This window comes from Bombyx mori, chromosome 19, assembly GCF_030269925.1.
Source record: "Bombyx mori chromosome 19, ASM3026992v2".
Classification (NCBI taxonomy): domain Eukaryota; kingdom Metazoa; phylum Arthropoda; class Insecta; order Lepidoptera; family Bombycidae; genus Bombyx; species Bombyx mori.
In genome coordinates, this window is record NC_085125.1 from 10831741 (window position 1) to 10852512 (window position 20772).

At 37.3% G+C, this 20772-nt stretch overlaps 1 protein-coding gene across 6 annotated transcripts in view; it reads right to left on the reverse strand.

Annotated features, from left to right (window-relative positions):
• The window catches only part of LOC101738242 (zinc finger protein 608), a 141120-nt gene extending 120586 nt beyond the window's left edge, over positions 1-20534 (reverse strand). For 2 of the 6 annotated variants that reach the window (XM_012694259.4, XM_004922449.5), the window contains exon 1: positions 20112-20531. The gene's annotated coding sequence lies outside the window, so the exon portion shown is untranslated. Of the gene's footprint in view, positions 1-20111 lie in introns of all 6 variants that reach the window. The other 4 variants (XM_062674076.1, XM_012694262.4, XM_012694263.4 and 1 more) reach the window with 3 other exon arrangements.
• Positions 20535-20772: the final 238 nt, after the last annotated feature.

Below are 20772 nucleotides of genomic sequence, written 5' to 3' on the forward strand. Positions count from 1 at the left end.
CGCTCCCCACAATACAGAGACTTCACTCAACACATTTATTTTCTGTGAAACGCTTCGTCAAGCTCCGTGTGCCGGGATAATTCTCTAAAATATAAAAAAAATACAAGCACATAACGAGTTCGTGTTTGTGCCATTCATTTCTGGTTCTTATTACGCTTTTCCCTCGATACTAAATGGGGTTATCACATCACACGGTAGTTGAGTTGTTTTATAGTTTAACTTGTTTTTAAAACTGAGCTCTGGGTTTGATTTCAACATTCCCTATTAATATTTATTCGGGAATGACAAATCGGGATAGGAAACAGTACTTATGTTAGAAAACATAATCCTGCAATCCGTTTGTAAAATAATTTATTATAAATGAAATTCGAATTACAATTCGTTGTTCAAAATTCGAATATAGAGTCGAGAGCGATCAACAAAGCGCATTAAGCTCACTAAAAAAAACGTATACATAATTAGTAGATACAACAATATCGTGATACAGCAAAGTGTTAAAAATATTTAACGACAATATTAAATGTCAAACGTACCGGAGTAGTGTACGAGTAATATTCGGCAAATGTAAATCTTTTTTTTTATTATTGCTTAAATGGGCATCACGAGCTCACAGCCCAGCTGGTGCTAACTGGTTACTGGAGCCTATAGACATCTACAACGTAAATGCGCCACCCACCTTGAGATATAAGTTCTAAGGTCCCAGTACAGTTACAACGGCAACGTTTACCCTACCATTCAAACCGAAACGCATTAGCTGCTTCACGGTAGAAATAGGAGAGGTGGTGGTACCTACCCGTGCGGACTCACAAGAGGTCCTAGTAACTGCAGCTGATGATCGCTTCGGTAATAAGTTCGCGTGCTAAGGCACAATGTTAAACCGCTCGATACTTCTGTAGTTCAACATTAAAAAAAAACACGACGTTTTATACGTTACAATTCCCCTTATGATAATTTCGAACAACTAAAAAATACCAAGCACGTACGTACCAAGTAGTAATTGCACGCGCGCTCGCATACTTTCGCATTTTTAATCTTGTAAAATTGCGAATATCGCTTACCGTTTAGTTTTGGTTATTACAAGAAAATAAAAGCGTAACGATTTAAAAAAAAAAACCCGAATCATTTGTATTGTACACGAGAGGAATGTCACAAAAACTTTTGTCGAACGTAAATATCTATTTATGTCCTCGTCGATTTCAATGTTTTTACAACACAATCAATCTTGGCGAATACAATCGATCGTTGTTGTCATTTATCTCATATTTTATTTTTCGTAAGCCTAAATATAGATAGCTAGATAACTCGCAGATAAAATGAATCAATTTATTTTATTAAAACTGAAGGATTAAATAAAGTGTAATAACGCTTGAAAAGGATCATAAAACGAGTTACCTATCCGAATTCACGTATTGGAGTAGGATTACAATATACGAAACGCAAGCAGCCATATCGTATAAGTAAACTCATAACATAAATACGGGACTCGATAAAAATCCCTCGTGGTCCCCTCTGCCCCCACTCGCGCCGAGTTCGCGGTATGCTCATAACATTCGCACTTTTGATCTTTCTTTTGATATAATATAAAAAGTATTTTTTTGCCTCTGAGCTTGAATACACTTTCAATGAAATGTAATTTCAGACTTAAGTTCAATATGCTTAGTGCGAGTTTTTTAACGTTGTCGATACCGTAATATTTTTTTTCTACCTATTCTGATAGCCTTGAGAGGCTATATCAGCTTCTCCCTAACGTTTGTAGGTGAGCTCGCGCGGCTCAAACCGGAGTGTTGCTAACACTGACCCTAGCAAGAGCAGTGCTTCACAGAATCTTTTTTTTTTTTTTTTTTATTGCTTAGATGGGTGGACGAGCTCACAGCCCACCTGGTGTTAAGTGGTTACTGGAGCCCATAGACATCTACAACGTAAATGCGCCACCCACCTTGAGATATAAGTTCTAAGGTCTCAGTATAGTTACAACGGCTACCCCACCCTTCGAACCGAAACGCATTAGTGCTTTACGGCGGAAATAGGCGGGGTGGTGGTACCTACCCGTGCGGACTCCCAAGAGGTCCTACCACCAGTCCTACCACCGGATCGGAAACGCGACCCACTGAGAAGATCCGGCGAGAAACTCAGTGGGCTGTGTCTGTGGGTAGCGTAAAAGATAGCTCATATTTGTATGGAATGGGATCGTTTGCGTACGTTTGCCGCTAGGGGCGCTGTTCTAACTGCATACAAAATAGAGTTAACTTTTACGCTATCGAGAGCGTTAAGAAACTCGCACTAAGCACACTGAACGCGAGACGGTCCCCGCCGTTAACCGAACTTGAGTTATCAGGGATTCACTTCATGTTAATCTTGTTTATGCGAGTGGATATTTAGTTTTTTTTTTTATGACACGTATTCCGTGCAGCTGTTTAGTTACGTTAGCTGATGATTGTCGGACGCGTGGGAAAATGTATAACTGTAAACACAGCGTTTATTTCCCCGTTGTATAGCCGGAGTGAACGTATAGATGAACTTCATGAATCATCACACATCTAGAGATTTTTTAATTATTTTTTATTGCTTAGATGGGTGGACGAGCTCACAGCCCACTTGGTGTTAAGTGGTTATTGGAGCCCATAGCCATCTACCACGTAAATGCGCCACCCACCTTGAGATATAAGTTCTAAGGTCTCAATATAGTTACAACGGCTGCCATACCCTTCAAACCGAAACGCATTACTGCTTTACGGCAGAAATAGGCAGGGTGGTGGTACCTACCCGCGCGGACTCACAAGAGGTCCTACCACCAGTAATATGTGTCGATGTGTCGATTTTGTTAAATAACTGTTTTCCTATTCATACCGGACTAAATAGATTCGCGGCAGAGATAGGCAAGACGGTGGTGTGGATCTGTGTGCTCGTAATGACCTTCTATCAAATAAGAATTAAGGTAACGTATACTCATAGATAGGATAATAAAAGAATGATTTTCAACAAATGCAATAATTAGCGTGAAAACATACAAACGTTTTAAGAGCGATGACAACACAACAATGTTATTCATTGCTTTCGCGTGATATTCCCAACAGGATCACGAGAATAATAAAAAATGTACGCTTTACTATTAAAGCGCCTTATTTAATTTTTTTACTATATCTCTATCCGATAAAGAACAGGAAATTCAATGATGAACCCTCTAGTGATTAGACATACATGGATTCTCACTGCTACATAGCTCGACCGCACACATACGAGGTATGTACATGTCGCTAATAAACACTTCAACGACTCCACGCACGTACCTACCGCGTCATCTCGTACGGACACAAATTGGTTTTGTTCTACATCGGACGCGGAACATACTGTTTGCTACAACAGTATGCTGGTTCCATGGAATTATTGCGGCCACGGCTGATAGACTGATAAGGGCTCCTCACAGATAATTACTTACTTTACTTTACTGGTGGTAGGACCTCTTGTGAATCCGCGCGAGGAGGTACCATCGCCCTGCCCATTTCTACCGTGAAGCAGTAATGAATTTGGGTTTGAAGGGTGGGGCAGCCGTTGTAACTATACTTGAGACCTTAGAACTTATATCTCAAGGTGGGTGGCGCATTTACGTTCTAGATGTCTATGGGCTCCAGTAACCACGTAACACCAGGTGGGCTGTGAGCTCGTCCACCCATCTAAGCAATAAAAAAAACTTCAAGTATCAGTTTCCCTAGTGAATTGATATTAAAGACACTTAAAGACATACGAAAGCGTTCTGTTGAGATTAGAAGGATTGTTGCGAAACCACACGTGTACGAAGACAAATTACCTGTTGATATTATTTTACACTAAGTAGTGTATAACAGCTATTTATTTACCAGCTTTATATCTGAAATAAGCGCGATCAAATGATAACGACATTTTTATGATTATTACCGTACAACAAACAATCTCAGATTAAGTTTATACTTTGTAAATGTCCATATCTAATCTTGTTGAAATAAAAAAAAAAGAAACAAGGTTACATGAGGAATCTGAGAAGGCTTTTTTTATTTTTATTGAAACACAAGATAAAAATACTCTATAAATTTGTATTCGAAATCTGACTTTAAATATATACATACCTAGTCAAGTAGGTATAGTCTACTATAAATTCGAATGAATAAGTTTTATTTATGAAATGTCAATGCAATTAGATTAAAATTCGTCTAAGATGGCACTTTTATGGCATAACATCGCGCTTCTTTTTTCGAACGTCTTATTTTCATCTAAACACGGACAATAAATAATAATGTCATGATTTTTTTTACATCAAAATCAAATCTTAAAAGTATTTATATTCAACAAATAAAAGGTATCCGTCCCACGCGGCGACGGGGGGGACATCAAAGGAAAAACAAAATTGTTATTTTTATTTAATTCTGAGCATTTTCATATTTATCTACCTTTTAAACCTTCTCTGGACTTCCACAAATAATTCAAGATCAAAATTAGCGAAATCGGTCCAGCCGTTCTCGAGTTTTAGCGAGACTAACGAACAGCAATTCATTTTTACATATATAAGATAAAATTACAAGTAATTCAATTCGCAGGTCGTGCAGTCGCGCGGATCTTCGAACCTTTAAGGTCACCCGTTATCGCTTCAACGATCACAAACACGTGGTCGGCTGCTCTAAAATCCATGTTTCCCATATCATTATTACAACAAACACACTTATTAACATTAAAACTAGTCACTTTCACAAACAAATGATAAGTTAAACTGGTTCTTGGAGTACACACATTCGACAACGCATAGAATCTGCCCGTAATGTTTTGATAACGTAGTTAATAACCAGTTGGAGAGTTGGAAACAAAGTAACATTGGCGCAACACCAATGTCGTTTACAATTCTGATTTAATACACTAGAAGTTACAAAATGTCGGAAGTATATTTTTGTACCGCTGTGGAAATATTTGTAGACTATTCGATGATATTTTAGCTTGTTTGTTTTGTTGTTTTTTCATTCTATTCTCTGGAAGCATTGAACCGAAAGGTAGCTTACACTATTCCTGATTCATTTACAACATAGGTTCGCTAGATTTTATTTTGACAAGGATTATACATTAGTTTTAATTCTAATATTTCTCTTTACATTGCCTCTAATGTGACCAATGATAACCTCTTAAAATTAGATCGCGGACACGATCAACTTTGTCAGTGAAAAAAAACGGTAACATAGTTCAAACAGTTTCGGAATGATTTAACGAATACAACCTTGTTGCTATGATAAAAAGGTTTGCCATTTTTTTTTATCTTATTAGATTCATGGATTTCCATTTCAATAGTTAACTATATTTAATTAAACCTTTTCGGCCTCACGAGTATATGACTGCTTTTGATTTTTTCAGATACAAAGATTACATTTTAGATTAATTGTAAATTTAAAGCGACCGGAGATGTAAATTGCCTTTTATTATCTATATATTAATACGTGAAGCAAAAACTTTGTATCCCTTTTTACGAAAATAGCGCGGACGGAGGAGTATGAAATTTTCCACACTTATAGAGAATATAGAGAAGAAGTGCACAATGCTAATATTTTTTTTAAATAATGCGTATAAGATACATTAAATCAATAAAGAAAACATTACACACACTACATACCATATATCTGACGCACACACGCATGCATACTATTTATTGTCAAACTTTTGTTCTTGACGTCTGTGGTCAAATTGAGAATAGATTAAATACTGTTTGTCTTTATTAATATTTTTTTATTTCGCCTTGGCGAAATTTGTGATTATAGAAGTATAAAATATAATCATAATAGTGTACAAACTTATTATACAATTCCAATTAATTATAGTCGAATTTCGACTCCTCTAGTTATTATAAAAACGAGTGTCGGTGGTAATTTGTGAATTTAACTAAGAAACCAATTCCAATCGTGTCATTAGGTAACGCTGCTATTCCGGACTCAGCTATGCGATGACTAACGCTCTAAATTATTTCTCCTGAATACACGTAGCCATAAAATAAAGTCATTAGTCAATGAAACGATTGTAGCAAACGAAAGAATACATTGAAGCGACATAAAACTCGTTGAGAATATGAGTACAAGTGTAAGAACGCCGGCTGGCTATCTTCCAACGACCGTCATTATTGTCACGCAACACGCAGCCATCATTTAATGTCAAATTTACCGTGACACACAAAATGCCTACCGATTACCTCAATATACCATTCGGTAGAAGTCCAACGTGAGAGGTTGTAAATAGCAATAAAATTCGGAAAGATTTCTCTTTGTTCCCCCCCTCAAGCGACTTAAGAATTCATTTGATTTTTAAAAACATAGATTCGTCGGGACCAAAATAAATTAAGAGTAGATATATTTATGTTTTTAAAGCCGTTGGGTACGCAGCACGTCACATGTGTCGATAAGGCGAGTGACGTCAACCTGGGTTGGATGCATCTTATAAGACGCCGGATTCCCGTCTCGTGGCGATTACTCGTGCCGATCCGAAGTACACAATGCAGGGTCCCAAGGTGTACGATATTGCATAAGCTCAATCGAAATTAAACTCAAAACAAATACCGGTCTTTGTGAGTTATCAGATGGGGCGAAATATTTAAGTCACAGAGGTTCGGCGTGGTCTCATTAAAAACGTTTCCGAGAGTCGCGGTCCCCCCGGCTTACGGCTTACAGCTATCAACGGTACGATACCATAATCGATTTTATTGCTGATCCCTATAAAATCGGTCGCCGGTTTGTTTTAGTTTTATCGCAACCCTAGTTAATCTTGCGAATCAATTCTGACCCCCGAAACGGCCTGTCGTATCAATATTTTTAAATGTATTACGGCTCTAGATTTCATAAAAATTAAACTGTCAACCGAACCAATTTCTTCTCTACAAGTTAATTTGGCTGTAACAGATTTATGTGTACGTCGAACAAAAGACTATTCTCTTATAAATATAACTAGACGATGACCGTTTTTTTTTTTTTTTTGATAAATTGCGTTTTTCCGATGTCTTAACAACACCATCTGCTGAAATACCTTTAGTGTTATTGTGTCTTTAAAAATAGTATTATTATTCGCTGGAAGAGGATTATTGAAAACACGAGTAAAATAACATTTTCTGAAAATAAATCGTAGGCTAGATCGATTTATCGCCCCCGAAATCCCCTGTATACTAAATTTTATGAAAATCGTTGGAGCCGTTTTCGAGATTCAGATTATATTAATATACAAGAATTGCTCGTTTAAAGGTATAAGATATTAAATTTAACAAGTCTCAGTCATTACTTATCTAGTTACTTAAATGGAATAATAACAAATTTATATTGGAGTATATTTTATTTATTACTTATATTGATGAATCAACTCTAGGCCCGCCTTGTACGTGTATTCAATGGCTAACCATCCATAGTCATTAGAACGTGAATACCGCCACCCACTTTAAGAGTTTATGGTTTTTTTGTCTACCTATGCGCCCGTAGCCTCGAGGGGCTGGTTTTCTGATTTCATCTACACTAGTGCACAAGCTCATGAAGCAAAATTTAGAAGACTTTGCTAACATCTGCCCTAGTAAGACTAGCACTACTACAGTTTTTTACTGGTGGCAGGACCTCTTGTGAGTCCGCGCGGGTAGGTACCACCGCCCTGCCTATTTCTGCCGTGAAGCAGTAATGCATTTCGGTTAGAAGGGTGGGGCAGCCGTTGTAACTATACTTGAGACCTTCGAACTTATATCTCAAGGTGGGTGGCGCATTTACGTTATGGATGTCTATGGGCTCCAGTAACCACTTAACACCAGGTGGGCTGTGAGCTCGTCCACCCATCTAAGCAATAAAAAAAAAACTTTGCTGAACCGCGACGACCTAAGAAGATGCGGTGAGAAACTGAGTGGACTATATCCATGGGTGAAACATGATAAGTCTCAATTGAATCGTATAACGATTGTCGCCAATCAAACCGGTCGTTTTCCGAAACAAGACGTGCGATCTTGTAATTATCCGTCGTATTTGTAATACGACGGATAATTACGCAAACTTATAAAATTGCTTTTTCGATTTTAATTACAAAAAAGTTGTTCCTACGTCGTGTAAGGCCTTCGTGAACACGTGTTAAGTGTGTATTTCCTTGTGAACATTTATATTTGTTTGCGGGATTTGAAAATGCGGCGTTAAGTATTAACTTTGTATTAGATATATAAAAACTTTCAGCAAAATAGTTGTTTTTTGTTTTTCTCCAACGAATAAATATACAAACGAACAAACAGATAGGCAAACAAATTAACTACTGTACAATTTATGAAACTATGTATACCCAGAAAGGTCCATAACATCAAATTCCTTATCTATTAATTCATTCACATCAAAACAGGAAAAAAAGCTACTAAAGTTAATTCGTATACTTTAAATAGGTGTGTTAATAAAAAAGACCTAATTACGTAAGAGTTTACACATTGGTGCCAACATTATTAAATGGTTAAACTGAATTTAAAGTATTATTGAATAAAGTGACGTGTAGTTTGCTAGATGAGTCGTCTATTATCAAAGGTGGCAATCGGTGCATTTGGACAAAAAAATGTTATTGATATGGCGATACAGATTGATTTGAATATAATCGTCTCCTTCAAAGAATACGGTTCAAAACCTACATTAAATAAAGTATTAACTTAACCTGTTATTTATCTAAGATGTCGTTCAGAAGAGTTTTGTGACTGCCAATGGAATACAAAGTCAATAATTCGTTTTTCTGATTCACCAATAATTGTCCAAAAGTCACATTGCCGGCTTTGATAATAGTCGACTCAGATACTAGATAGAAGGCACAGAGGCGTTAATTAAAATACCATGAGGACAATACAGAGATGACACGTTGAGTACGGAGCTGAGTCTGTTTGAGTCGAGTCAAGTTGCAAGCCGAGTTTGGTTAGCGGCAAAGCAGAGTCGCTCGCTTGCTGGCGCTCGCTCCTGTAATTTGATTTGGAGGGGACGGTGAGCGGGGAGGGGTGAGATCGATAGCGCGCGGGGTCCGTGCGGGGCGCGGGGGGCCACAACCACCAGGCGCGTGTTGTTATGGAAACCGAAGCTACCCTCGCGCCTCCAGATTTCGGTCGGTAGTCCCGCTAAATTAAACAAAGAAGATCACTGATATTATTTCCAAGTTACTTGGGATGTTAATGGTTCGAGCAACTTAAATATTAGGTGACGTTTTAATGTTAATGGAGCTTTTGAATATAGAATATTGTTAGTGTTTCGGTCGTAAATATATTTCACGAACGTTCTATTTTATTTAGTGATTGTAACACAAATAGTTTTTGTTTCATTTTCTACTTTGAAAATTTCAAAATGTTTTTAATAACACAACATAACTTTGAATAAATACAAAAATATTTGTTTGTACTTACAGCATTCTATTTATGTTCTGTACTTCGTAAAAAGAACGCAAAATAAATTCGCTTCACACAAGAAAAATAAGCCCGTGAATCGCGAATAAAGAGATGTAAGTAAGCGTGTGTATAACATGTATTTGTTACGCAGTTTGAAACGATATATTGCTACTTTGAAATTTTTTCAATGTTTTTTTAATAACACAACATAACTTTGAATAAACAAAAAAATATTTGTTTGTACTTACAGCATTCTATTTATATTCTGTACTTCGTAAAAAGAACGCAAAATAAATTCGCTTCACACAAAAAAAAAATAAGCCCGTGAATCGAGAATAAAGAGATGTAAGTAAGCGTGTGTATAAAATGTATTTGTTACGCTGTTTGAAACGATATTGGAAGCGATAAACGTTGAAGTCGGCCGGCGAAAAGCCGAACGAAAGCCACAAAATGAATTCCAATTTACACATTTGTGGGGAAAAATCTTAGTAGCGGTCCCGACCGCATCGTCGAGTTTTCATAATACCTGTCCTACGTAATACGAATGACTACACGTGAAAAGAAACTTCAATACTTTAGAATTCATTTCAGAAAATTGTTCATAATGATATTTATTATTCTCAGAGGTTACGTTTGAACGTTATCAGATTTTTATTAGCTTCATACGTAAGTATGTATGTTAGTATGTAACGCAATTTTTAAACATGATTTTGACTCCCTTCAAAACGTTGGATTAACTCAAATTTTTGGTATACTTATTAAGGACCGATGACAACTTAATATGTATTTAAAACAAATTTGAAAAAATTGAAATTCAACTAAAAAATGAAAAATAAATAATAGTTTAAAAAAAACTAACAAAAAACGCTTTTTTTACAGTAAAATCATTTTTTCTTACACTATTTTTAATTCAAATTTATTAAAATTTATTTTCAACTTTTTAGTTGAATTTTCTATAAAAGCGTATTTTGTAATATTTTTTTTAACTATTATTTGTTTTAACAGCAAACATCATCGATAATATTATCTTAGCCGCAATAATTTCAATTACACTGTACTGTTTACGTGTAGAAGCGCTGGCGGCACATAACAATTCTATGGGCTCATTTAAATTGCCTTCAATAGGCCCATTTAAATTGCCTAGACCAGAAGATAAGCAGACACGAAAGGGCGGGCGATGATGTTAATGCAGTGCACTTAACCTGGCCCGCAGCACCTTGCACCCCACCAAACTGGTTCTTACGACGACCTTCGTTCACTCGACGGCTAGTTCTTAGCGTTTATGTCGCCCTGGTACAACCGATTGTTAAACTACACTTTAACTGATCGGAAGAACATATTATAAAACGATTGATAGATAGATAGATGCATCTTTTTTTTCCTAATTTTTAGTCGAACTATGTTTTGTTGTTATTTCACCAAGAAAAAAAAATTGGTGACTCATTTTACCCTAAAATTTTTATTGAACAACAAACCACGTCATATTTTCGCAGAAGTGTTTGCAAAATAGTTTATTAGTTAATCTGTTAGCAATCTGGCTATTAATTAGTTTTTCTTTGGTTATTTTTAATCTTAGTTGTGGTTTATTCTAAAATGGTTTTGTTACGCTGACTAATTTTATTTTAAATGCATCAGGTAAGAGATTATCCGCTTACGGACAGAGGGTTACAACATAGTTGATTTGTAAAGATTGCTGGACAAATAGAATTATTATGTAGATAAACAATGGATTCCAATACACAGAATGACATTATTATCCTATCCATAACATAAAAGCTAGAACTTTCTTATTACGGTATAAAGAAAAGTCTGGAAATAACATGGAGGATGAGATATTTAGTCGTATTTTATCGTCAGAGCTGAGTAAATTCTTCGAAATAAAATGGAACAGAATTGTTTTCGTCGAAGCGCTCGTAATTTTTGTACATAAATGGTATTATTAGAAGCTAAACAAAGTTGAATGATAATTTCGATGCCTCCAATGAACACTACGCTAACTCCAAATTCGTAGATTTACAGGAGGAGCGTTTAAACGAAATAAGTTGATAAAATCTTTATTATTGCGGATATATTTATGGTTATTTTGTGTAACTAGCTGATTCACTCTTGCTTCGAACCCCATCAATAATGATTAATTGTAATACTCTTAACATAGTGAAGCGATTTGCGTGCAAAACGATTATTTCAAAATTTTGAGTTAGAGTAGTGTTCATTGGAGGCATCGATTTGTAATCATTATACAGAGCGCATTATCATTTAAATCATTGAAAGCGAAATCGAAGAGGACTGAATTCGAGGGTGCTTCAATAGATATTAGAACTTATGTCGCAAAGTGGGTGACGTTGTTGATGTCTATGAGTAACCGGTAACCATTTAACATCAGTTGGGCCATGAGCTCGTCAACCCATCTAATCAAATCAAATAAAATAAAAAAAATCAACCCAAATGAAAGTACATACTTGTTGAACGTCAAAAGAAACCGCCAATTCAAAAAAACTAGCCTCCGTCCTGAGAAGAACTGGCAAGAAACTCAGCGGCCATGTCTTTCATTCTAAATATTAGATTTTTTTTTTTAATATTAGATTAATAAATATATATAATAACAATAGTAAATTTCCAAAGCAGAACGATCATGTTACCAGACCAGAGACTTAAAATTATCCACGACATTAGTCGTCGAACATGGAAATGGTATAGCAATTCACGGTAGACTAATGAAAGAGGCGTCTCTCTATAAATGGAGAGGCAATCCGTAAATCGTGACAGTATAATCGCGTGAATACTATAATTGGCTTTAATCAAGCTACATGGCCCGTTAGTCACAGATACATGGTTATGTATTAAACCTGATTGTTTTTGTGTTACCGGTTACATATTAAATAAATAAATAAACAAATAGTAAATATTCCATTAGGAACATTTACTATTTGTTTAAATTCTAATGGCCAAACATGTTCTATGCGTAACGATATTTACTTAGATAAAACATTTCTTCTTCTATATCGTTCCCTCACTGCTGACGATCGCGACCACATGTGACGTTCTTCCACTGTGTTCGATCATGGGTGGCATGGACCGCATGGTACAGACTACCACCAAGTGCTTCTCTTACTAGATCTCACCATCTGGGTGGTGTTCTGCCCACGGCGAGCTTGCACTTTTTTTTTTTTATGATTGAAAGTGTACTGGTGGCCCGAAAGCCTTTCCAGTTTCACCAGGACAGGTGGGCGAGCAAAGGCTCAGCCAAGAGGGGCGGGATTTGCCAACAACTGCCCGAGCGCCTCCGAAGGAGACCTAACAACTCAAGAGTAGCTGCTTCGCAAATGAATCTACTACCGGATCGGAATCGCGACCCACTGAGAAGATCCGGCGAGAAACTCAGCGGGCTGATGCATGGGAGCTTGCCCTCTATGCGACCCGCAATTATGAGCTTCTCTTATTCATGTCAAAAACAAATAAAACATTTATTTTTATAATACGCATATGTATTGTGTGTGCGTGTGTGTGTGTGGACTTTTTGGCGAGAACGCGAGTGTGTGATTTGTTTTATTTTGTCTATTTAGTGTTTCTTCAGGTTTAAATATGTAATAACGGTGGTTTATTAACTGTTTAACATCTGTGAAAGTGCACAAATGTGGGAAAATGAACAAAGCCGCTGGACTTAACTTCTCGGGATCCTCCTTTTTAGTCCACTGAAAAAATGTCAGTAAATGACCACCATTTTACTGAATTATATTTCATCTCATTTCATTTAATTTCACTTCATATTATCATTTTTCATAAAAATAAGAATATCAATTAAAATTAGACATGGCTTAAAGGTCTTAGCTACCAGGTCATAAAATCCCTTAAATATATGTGTATATATATACGTATTGTGTATGTTTGTGTCACAAAACAAAACAAACAAGAGTCGAATATTTTATGAGAATGTGTCACCTTCACGCGTCTACAAAAACGTATGAATACGCCGAGAGCCGGAGTAATTGCTCGTTACGTCATATCGCGTGGTAAACGTCGCTAAGAAATTTCTCCGGGGAAATGGTAAAACAAATGAGAGAGCTCTTATCTACGCATTACCGGCGCGCACAGTGATTTACGATCCGGCTACTAAGCTCCACACACGCGAGTCTTGCCCAGACACACATTATACCGGTTTTAGTGAGTGAAAAGACATAACCTCGTTGAGAAACATACGTGAATTGAGTGTTAAACATGTCAGTTGCGACGTTGCAAAACGCTTCAACATATTATTACGAATAAGAGTGTTGTTTGACATGCGGCTCTGTCTCACGTAGGGTTTCGAAATTTTAATGTTACAATATATTATTTGAATAGTTGAAGTCGTCGTGGCCTAAAGGATAAGACGTCCGGTGCATTCGTGTTGAGCGATGCACCGGTGTTCGAATCGCAGGCGGGTACCAATTTTTCTAATGAAATACGTACTCAACCAATGTCCACGATTGACTTCCACGGTGAAGGAATAACATCGTCTAATAAAGATCAAACCCGAAAAATTTTTATTTGCGTAATTACTGGTAGTAGGACCTCTTGTGAGTCCGCGCGGGTAGGTACCACCACCCTGCCTATTTCTGCCGTGAAGCAGTAATGCGTTTCGGTTTGAAGAGTGGGGCAGCCGTTGTAACTATACTTGAATTATACCTTAGAACTTATATCTCAAGGTGGGGGGCGCATTTACGTTGTAGATGTCTATGGGCTCCAGTAACCACTTAACACCAGATGGGCTGTGAGCTTGTCCACCCATGTAAGCAATAAATAAAAAAAGAATACCCTGTGCTAATATAAAACAACTCGCGCAGCCCAACACTGATCTGTAGAAAACACATCTAAAACAACCATGTGATAATAATTAGTAAGATTCCGAATACTTTATGATATGCAAACGACTGAGAATTAATTTCTTGAAACCAGTTTCGGGCATCACCAAAACTTTAGCTCAAACAAAAAGTTAGTAACACTGTGAATCATGGCCGTTATATCAAGATAATTATCTAACGTGATACAAATAAGACGTTAAAAAAAATTTGCTAAAATTAAAATTAATTGCTAAGATTAGTCTATTAGTGCCAAAACAATAACTCTAGCAGCCGTAACGTAATCATCTAATAACGTCATTGCCTCGGATGTCTTATTGAAAATTTGAAATTAGCCGTGGGCTGCGGATCAAATAGGGGCCTATTACATTAGCATAGCGTTTAGTTTGAGAACATGCCTAAGAGGCGAGGTACGAGTGAGGCGCGCCGCGGGCGTAAGGCAAATTGCCAGTGGGCGGCCGCGTCATGATCCCGCGACCCCTACTATAAATACTCTATCTAACGTGCAAGAACCAGTACCATACAAATAAAACGACTGCTGAACAACAATAAAACAAATAAAAACCAAGACCCAAAACAACAAGCAAGAGATCGAAGATTTAAAAAGATTTGAATGCAATTTAATAGCTGTAGAACAAGATAAGAATTATGAAAACGTAGAATTTAAAGTTCAATAAAACGAAGACATTGAACAATTTCACTGGTGGTAGGACCTTTTGTGAGTCCGCACGGGTAGGTACTACCACCATGCCTATTTCTGCCGTGAAGCAGTAATGCGTTTCGGTTTGAAGGGTGGGGCAGCCGTTGTAACTATACTGAGACCTTAGAACTTATATCTCAAGGTGGGTAGCGAATTTACGTTGTAGATGTCTATGGGCTCCAGTAACAACTTAACACCAGGTGGGCTGTGAGCTCGTCCACCCATCTAAGCAATAAGAAAAAAAAAACAATAAGCAAATGCAGATGGCCGTGTTCACGCCTCACGGATTGCGTTTAGTGTCGGGCATTGCCGCATACGGCTGTGGAGTGCTCAATAAACCAAACCAGATCTAATCAACTGCGATTCTAATAGTGTTTGAGTTGAGAATATACGGGAAGACAGCCCACATACGCTCCCTTAAGCACACATTATATTATCGCTCCACAATTCAATTTCACTCAAATGTGCTACCAATTTCTACTAGTGTTTTACGAGTAAATTGACATTTACATACGTTCAAACGGGCCGGCAATAACATGTTGATGCAGTCACGGAAGCCTAAAGATAAAATATGCGAATAATAAGCAAACGAATGAAAATAACAGGGAGGGTTCGTTCTCAAAGTTTAGTTAAGAACACAACACAGTAGCAATAATTAGTTCACTCGCTGTAATGTGACGTTTCGAGCGTTAAAAATGCTCAAAAATACGATATAATTGCGTGCAGTCTTCCTAAATCTATGGCCCACTGAGTTTCTCGCCAGATCTTCTCAATGGGTCGCGTTTCCGATCCAGTGGTAGATTCTGCGAAGCACTGCTCTTGCTAGGGCCAGTGTTAGCAACACTCCCGGCTTGAGCCCCGTGAGCTCACCTACAAGTTAGGGCGAAGCTGAAATAGCCTCTCAAGAATATCAGAATAAGCAATGAAAAAAAAGATCTATGTATATGTGGAACTAAGTGTGTCCAGAACTTTCCAGAAATACGTGATCGATGTGCGCTCAATAAAAACGGTCGAAAACGTAGACAGCCTTGACCAAAACATCTCTCATCTCAATCAATATTACATAGTTTGTTATGGAGTTTAAGTACTGAGTCCGCCTGGAGATCACCGAGATTGTGGCTGGAGAAATAACACTCCTACGCAGTCCACAATCAACTGGAGGTACACGTTAAAGTAGCCTCTGAAAAGGACAGATGAAAAATCTTCATTTATCAATGTCCCACTCGTCACCGAAGTGCGGGTTTGCAATACGGGTGTACCTACAAGAAACTACGCAAATATAAAAAAAAAACTTCGGGTATTAACTTCGAGCATTACAATAACCCATCCTCGCCGGGTGTTACCTGAATACGATCGAGCCGTTTTTATCTATCAAGCCAATCTTATTTTTTTCAAACTACTTACACTAAGTACTCGTACTTGATGATCAGAATCCAAATGGGATTGGTAATATTCATATATCATATCGATATTGTATTTGTTTTACTCCTCTTTTTATTACCCATATGTTTATTTTGCGATACAAAAATATTTACCAGCAATGAATTGAGTTTAAAAAAAAATATTTTTAATGATGCACGTCTAAATCCTGAGATTCTAGTACGATAAGTTAAAAAATACCAGTTTTTTAGTCGTCAACAATATTTATGTAGGTAGCATTTTTGAACAAACAAATATAGATAAAAATACTAACATTCTTGTCATTATTTGTTTATATCTCCAAAGAATTAAGTTGCCCATACAAAGACTTCTTTACAGTGTTGTATTCAAGCTCATAAACCCAGTCCTCGTCGACTGCGGAATATAGACCTCTCATAATAATTATGTGCCACTGAACGCGGTTTTCGACTCTTCTCATTCCGTTCTTACTGGGCGCCTTCAGTAGGTACCTAAGTAAGGGCTCCGGCTGGTCGGGAGTAGGCACTCGACACTTTTTGCGATTCGTTGACAGTTTTGTAATAGAATCAAAGACGTTACATATTTACACAATAATTATAGAAATAGGAAAAAAAAAAAATAATTGCGAAGCATTGCGAACTTGTGCGAAGATATAAGGCGGTCTTAATTTTAAAAAGATAGAAAATGTCTTTGTGTATCAAAAAAGATATAATTTCGATCGAAATGTACAAACAACAAAGAAGTAAAAATAGAAACACGCAACACTGAACATAGTTTTGTTTAGAACTACAAACAAGCTTGAGACCACGTACATTATTAACACCGTTGAAACATTTAGCTTTATTTCATACACGAAATTGATTTGAAGTGTTCAAAATGAACCAGTTAACGTACGATATTGAATATTGACATAAATACGTTCGTTCGTAATTCGCATGAATGTTGAAAACACGCAAGGCTTGACTAATGTAGGCAGGACGTATTCCTGCTAAGGAAATGAGAAAGCGTGACAAAGAACAAGCCGTGTGACAATGAATATTACGCTTCACCGACTTCAGCGACGCGTCCGTCCGTCTTTCTGTACTGTGTGTGCCCTTATAGCTTCTTAACCGTTACGCTGTTGAGGGGACGAAAACATAAAAATGTCCCTTTTCATTGATCTGTTTTGTAGAATTTTCAACGAGGTATTTCGATGATCGTTCACGGGACCCTCGTTCGGACGTAGTTTATTCTCTGCTCGAAGCGATGTTTCTTTGTGTTTCGTCTTGCTAATTTATTTGTCCTTTAGTCAATGATTCGTATCTGAAGACGATTTCGATTTATGGGAATTACGTGTTGTATTATATTAGTTTCGTAGATCTATAGGGCACCTCAGTTTTCTAGTTGTGACTGTGTCTACTGTGCCCATGCTATCTGCGTCTTTAAGTCGATATGTACCTAGTTTTGGTCACGATTTCAAGGCGAAATTTGGGACCGTTGTTTAAGATACTTTTAAGTTTATAAACCTCCTCTAAATCTAATCCATATAAATTGGAAATATCTTTTTTTTTTTATTTCCCTTGAAGGCAGACGAGCATACGGCCCACCTGATGGTGAGTGGTTACCGTCGCCCATGGACTTCAGCAATGCCAGGGGCAGAGCCAAGCTGCTGCCTACCGCAAAATATGGACTGAATAATGTAACGAAAAATAGTACGTTTAATTCTATTGAATAAACATGTACCTATCTCTTAGGGCACAAATCATATATACGAAATCGTTTGTTTCCCTTTACATTAGTATTTCAAGTAAAATATTTTTAAACAGTCGAAGTTTTACAACAATGGCGGCTTTAAAGTGCCACTTGTTATAACACAACATGTTTGTTTCCAGAGCTAAATTCGCAAACATATCTTTGCCCGTCCATTATTCTAGCAATTCACGACTATTCTTAAATGAACATCTGAAGTTGTTAGTTATTTATTTATTACGTGTCTTCATAGCATACCCGAGCGATGAAAAGTTTGAGTAAGGCATTAACAACAAAACTGTTTTAGCATGATATGCGATTTTAAAATAGTGTACGCGACACGACGCAATGCCTCAGTAATTTCAGTTCGGTGTTAAGACGTGTTTAATCTTCTATCTATATATATAAAAATGAATTGCTGTTCGTTAGTCTCGCTAAAACTCGAGAACGGCTGGACCAATTTGGCTAATTTTGGTCTTGAATTATTTGTGGAAGTCCAGAGAAGGTTTAAAGGGTAGATAAATATGAAAATGCTGGGAATTAAATAAAAATAACCATTTCGTTTTTCCTATGATGTGACCCCCGTCGGACGGGACTCCTTTTATTTGTTTTAAGTTTATTTTATACAAAAATTTAGGTATTTTTGAGGCACTACGAAGTCTGCCGGTTCAGCTAGTTTGTAATAAAACAGACAGCGAAATTCATAGTCGAGTTAGTGAATGTTAGGTCTTATTGGCAACTACCGCAGCGAAGTTATAGTGTGTAATTTTGAGTCATTTATGAGCGTCGAGCGCTATCGGCGAATGCCCGCTGCCGTCTAATGGCAACGCAAACAGACGGACCTTGTTGACATGAGCGAGTCGACCGCTTTATAAATATTTCGTGTGGCGGCCGCGCCATTATCCCATTAGGGAAGGGCATTACTCACTCACAATGTGAAGCTATTAGCCGATGTGGGACGTTCGATACATACTGAACGGGATTATCGCGCGACAACTTTATGAAAAATTCTTATGAAATTAAAACTGTAATAATTTGTATTTCTATACTGGCTACACAGTAAATCACTACATAGTATAAAACAAAGTCGCTTTCTCTGTCCCTATGTATGCTTAAATCTTTAAAACTACGCAACGGATTTTGATGCGGTTTTTCTTAATAGATAGAGTGATTGAAGAGGAAGGTTTATATGTATAATAACATACATTAAATAGTGGAGAAATCAATAATAAATTACAGTTTCCGAAGCGAAGCGAGGGCGGGTCGCTAGTAAAATATAATTAACAAAAGATCATGTAACGTACAAATTGTAGTGAATTCTCGAAAACTTGTTAATCGAATCCAATACGAACACGAACAAGTAGTGGATTAATAATGAGATGTTCGTGACGTTGCTAGTAAACAATCGCTTCAAGTAACATGGCGTAACGATCACAATGTTTTTAGTTGTCAGTATAGGTAACTGTGAAGTTTGATTATAAATTTATAGTATATACTATATTCTGAACTTATATCAAGTATCAAATGAATTATTTATGTATAAATATAAAAGTGAAATTTATTATTGCACCGTAGATAGGTAGATGATATCACGTCCACATGGTGTTATGGGGTTACTAAAGCACATGGATTGTTAACTCGGCTCACCTTAAAACGAGAGAATTGGACAACGGCTATGCATTTTTCACCGCATGTTTAGTTCTCGGCAGAAATAGTCTGAATTGAGACAATAAAACTCAGAAACAATAAATACAATAATACGCTTGTAACATCTAAACAAAAGTCCTTTTGTATATAAATTAGGTCAGGTCGGTCTGCCCACAAAAAAACTACATTTTTTTTACAAATTCAGTTAACATTATGTTAGTCTTTGTTTATTATTGGTGTAATCATTGATACGATAACTTAGAATGCAACAATAACGCGGCTCTCCTTGCTTGTCTACGTGAGTAAAAGCTCGTGTCAGTTACCATTCTGTTGTGTTTACTCTGTGTATGTCGCATCCTCTCGTTCGCAGCGTCGGACAGGTCCGACTGCCTGAGCGGTCGGTGCCGTTGATTCGTATAACCAAACTAATAAAAATACTCACCTCTCGTTTTACCGGCTGATTCCTCGCCGCAATGAAAATCCACTGCTTTGTCTCTCAAAAAGATCGATAAACACCGACCCTTAACACGGTAAAAGCAAAGTAAATTACTTTTAATCACTATTCAACATAAACGAGCACGGACCAACGTTTCACAATAGTATTTTGTTGATTAACACACAAGCATGTACAGTACACCTCACAGAAGCAATCCGATCCTTGATACGATGATGTTCAATACAGTTTCCACAGATAATGTTATATTAATAAACAACACTTGATTTTACTGTAGAAAACATAATAATATAAAACGATGGAGACAGCGAAAAGGACGTCAGCGCCGCATCGAGTCGGCGGACGACCGCGGAACCCAGTTGAAGTTGACACGAGGAACGCTACGTGTCCCCCGACTCTGAACTGGGTGCACGAGTGAGAAGGCAATAGTCTCTCGATTAATGTCTGACAGAGAGGACGACATTTTACGAGGCGGGTGGCATAAAAATGTGAGAAGGGCGCGTAGGTACTAAGTACACAGAGTAGGTTCAACGCTGGCACAGCGTGCCTTCTGCCTTGAATTGATCCACAGTGAATAGGTAATGATTGCTGTAGCGTTTGTGGCTGCGAACGGCATCAGCGAGCTATTCACTCATTTCATTATCCAACA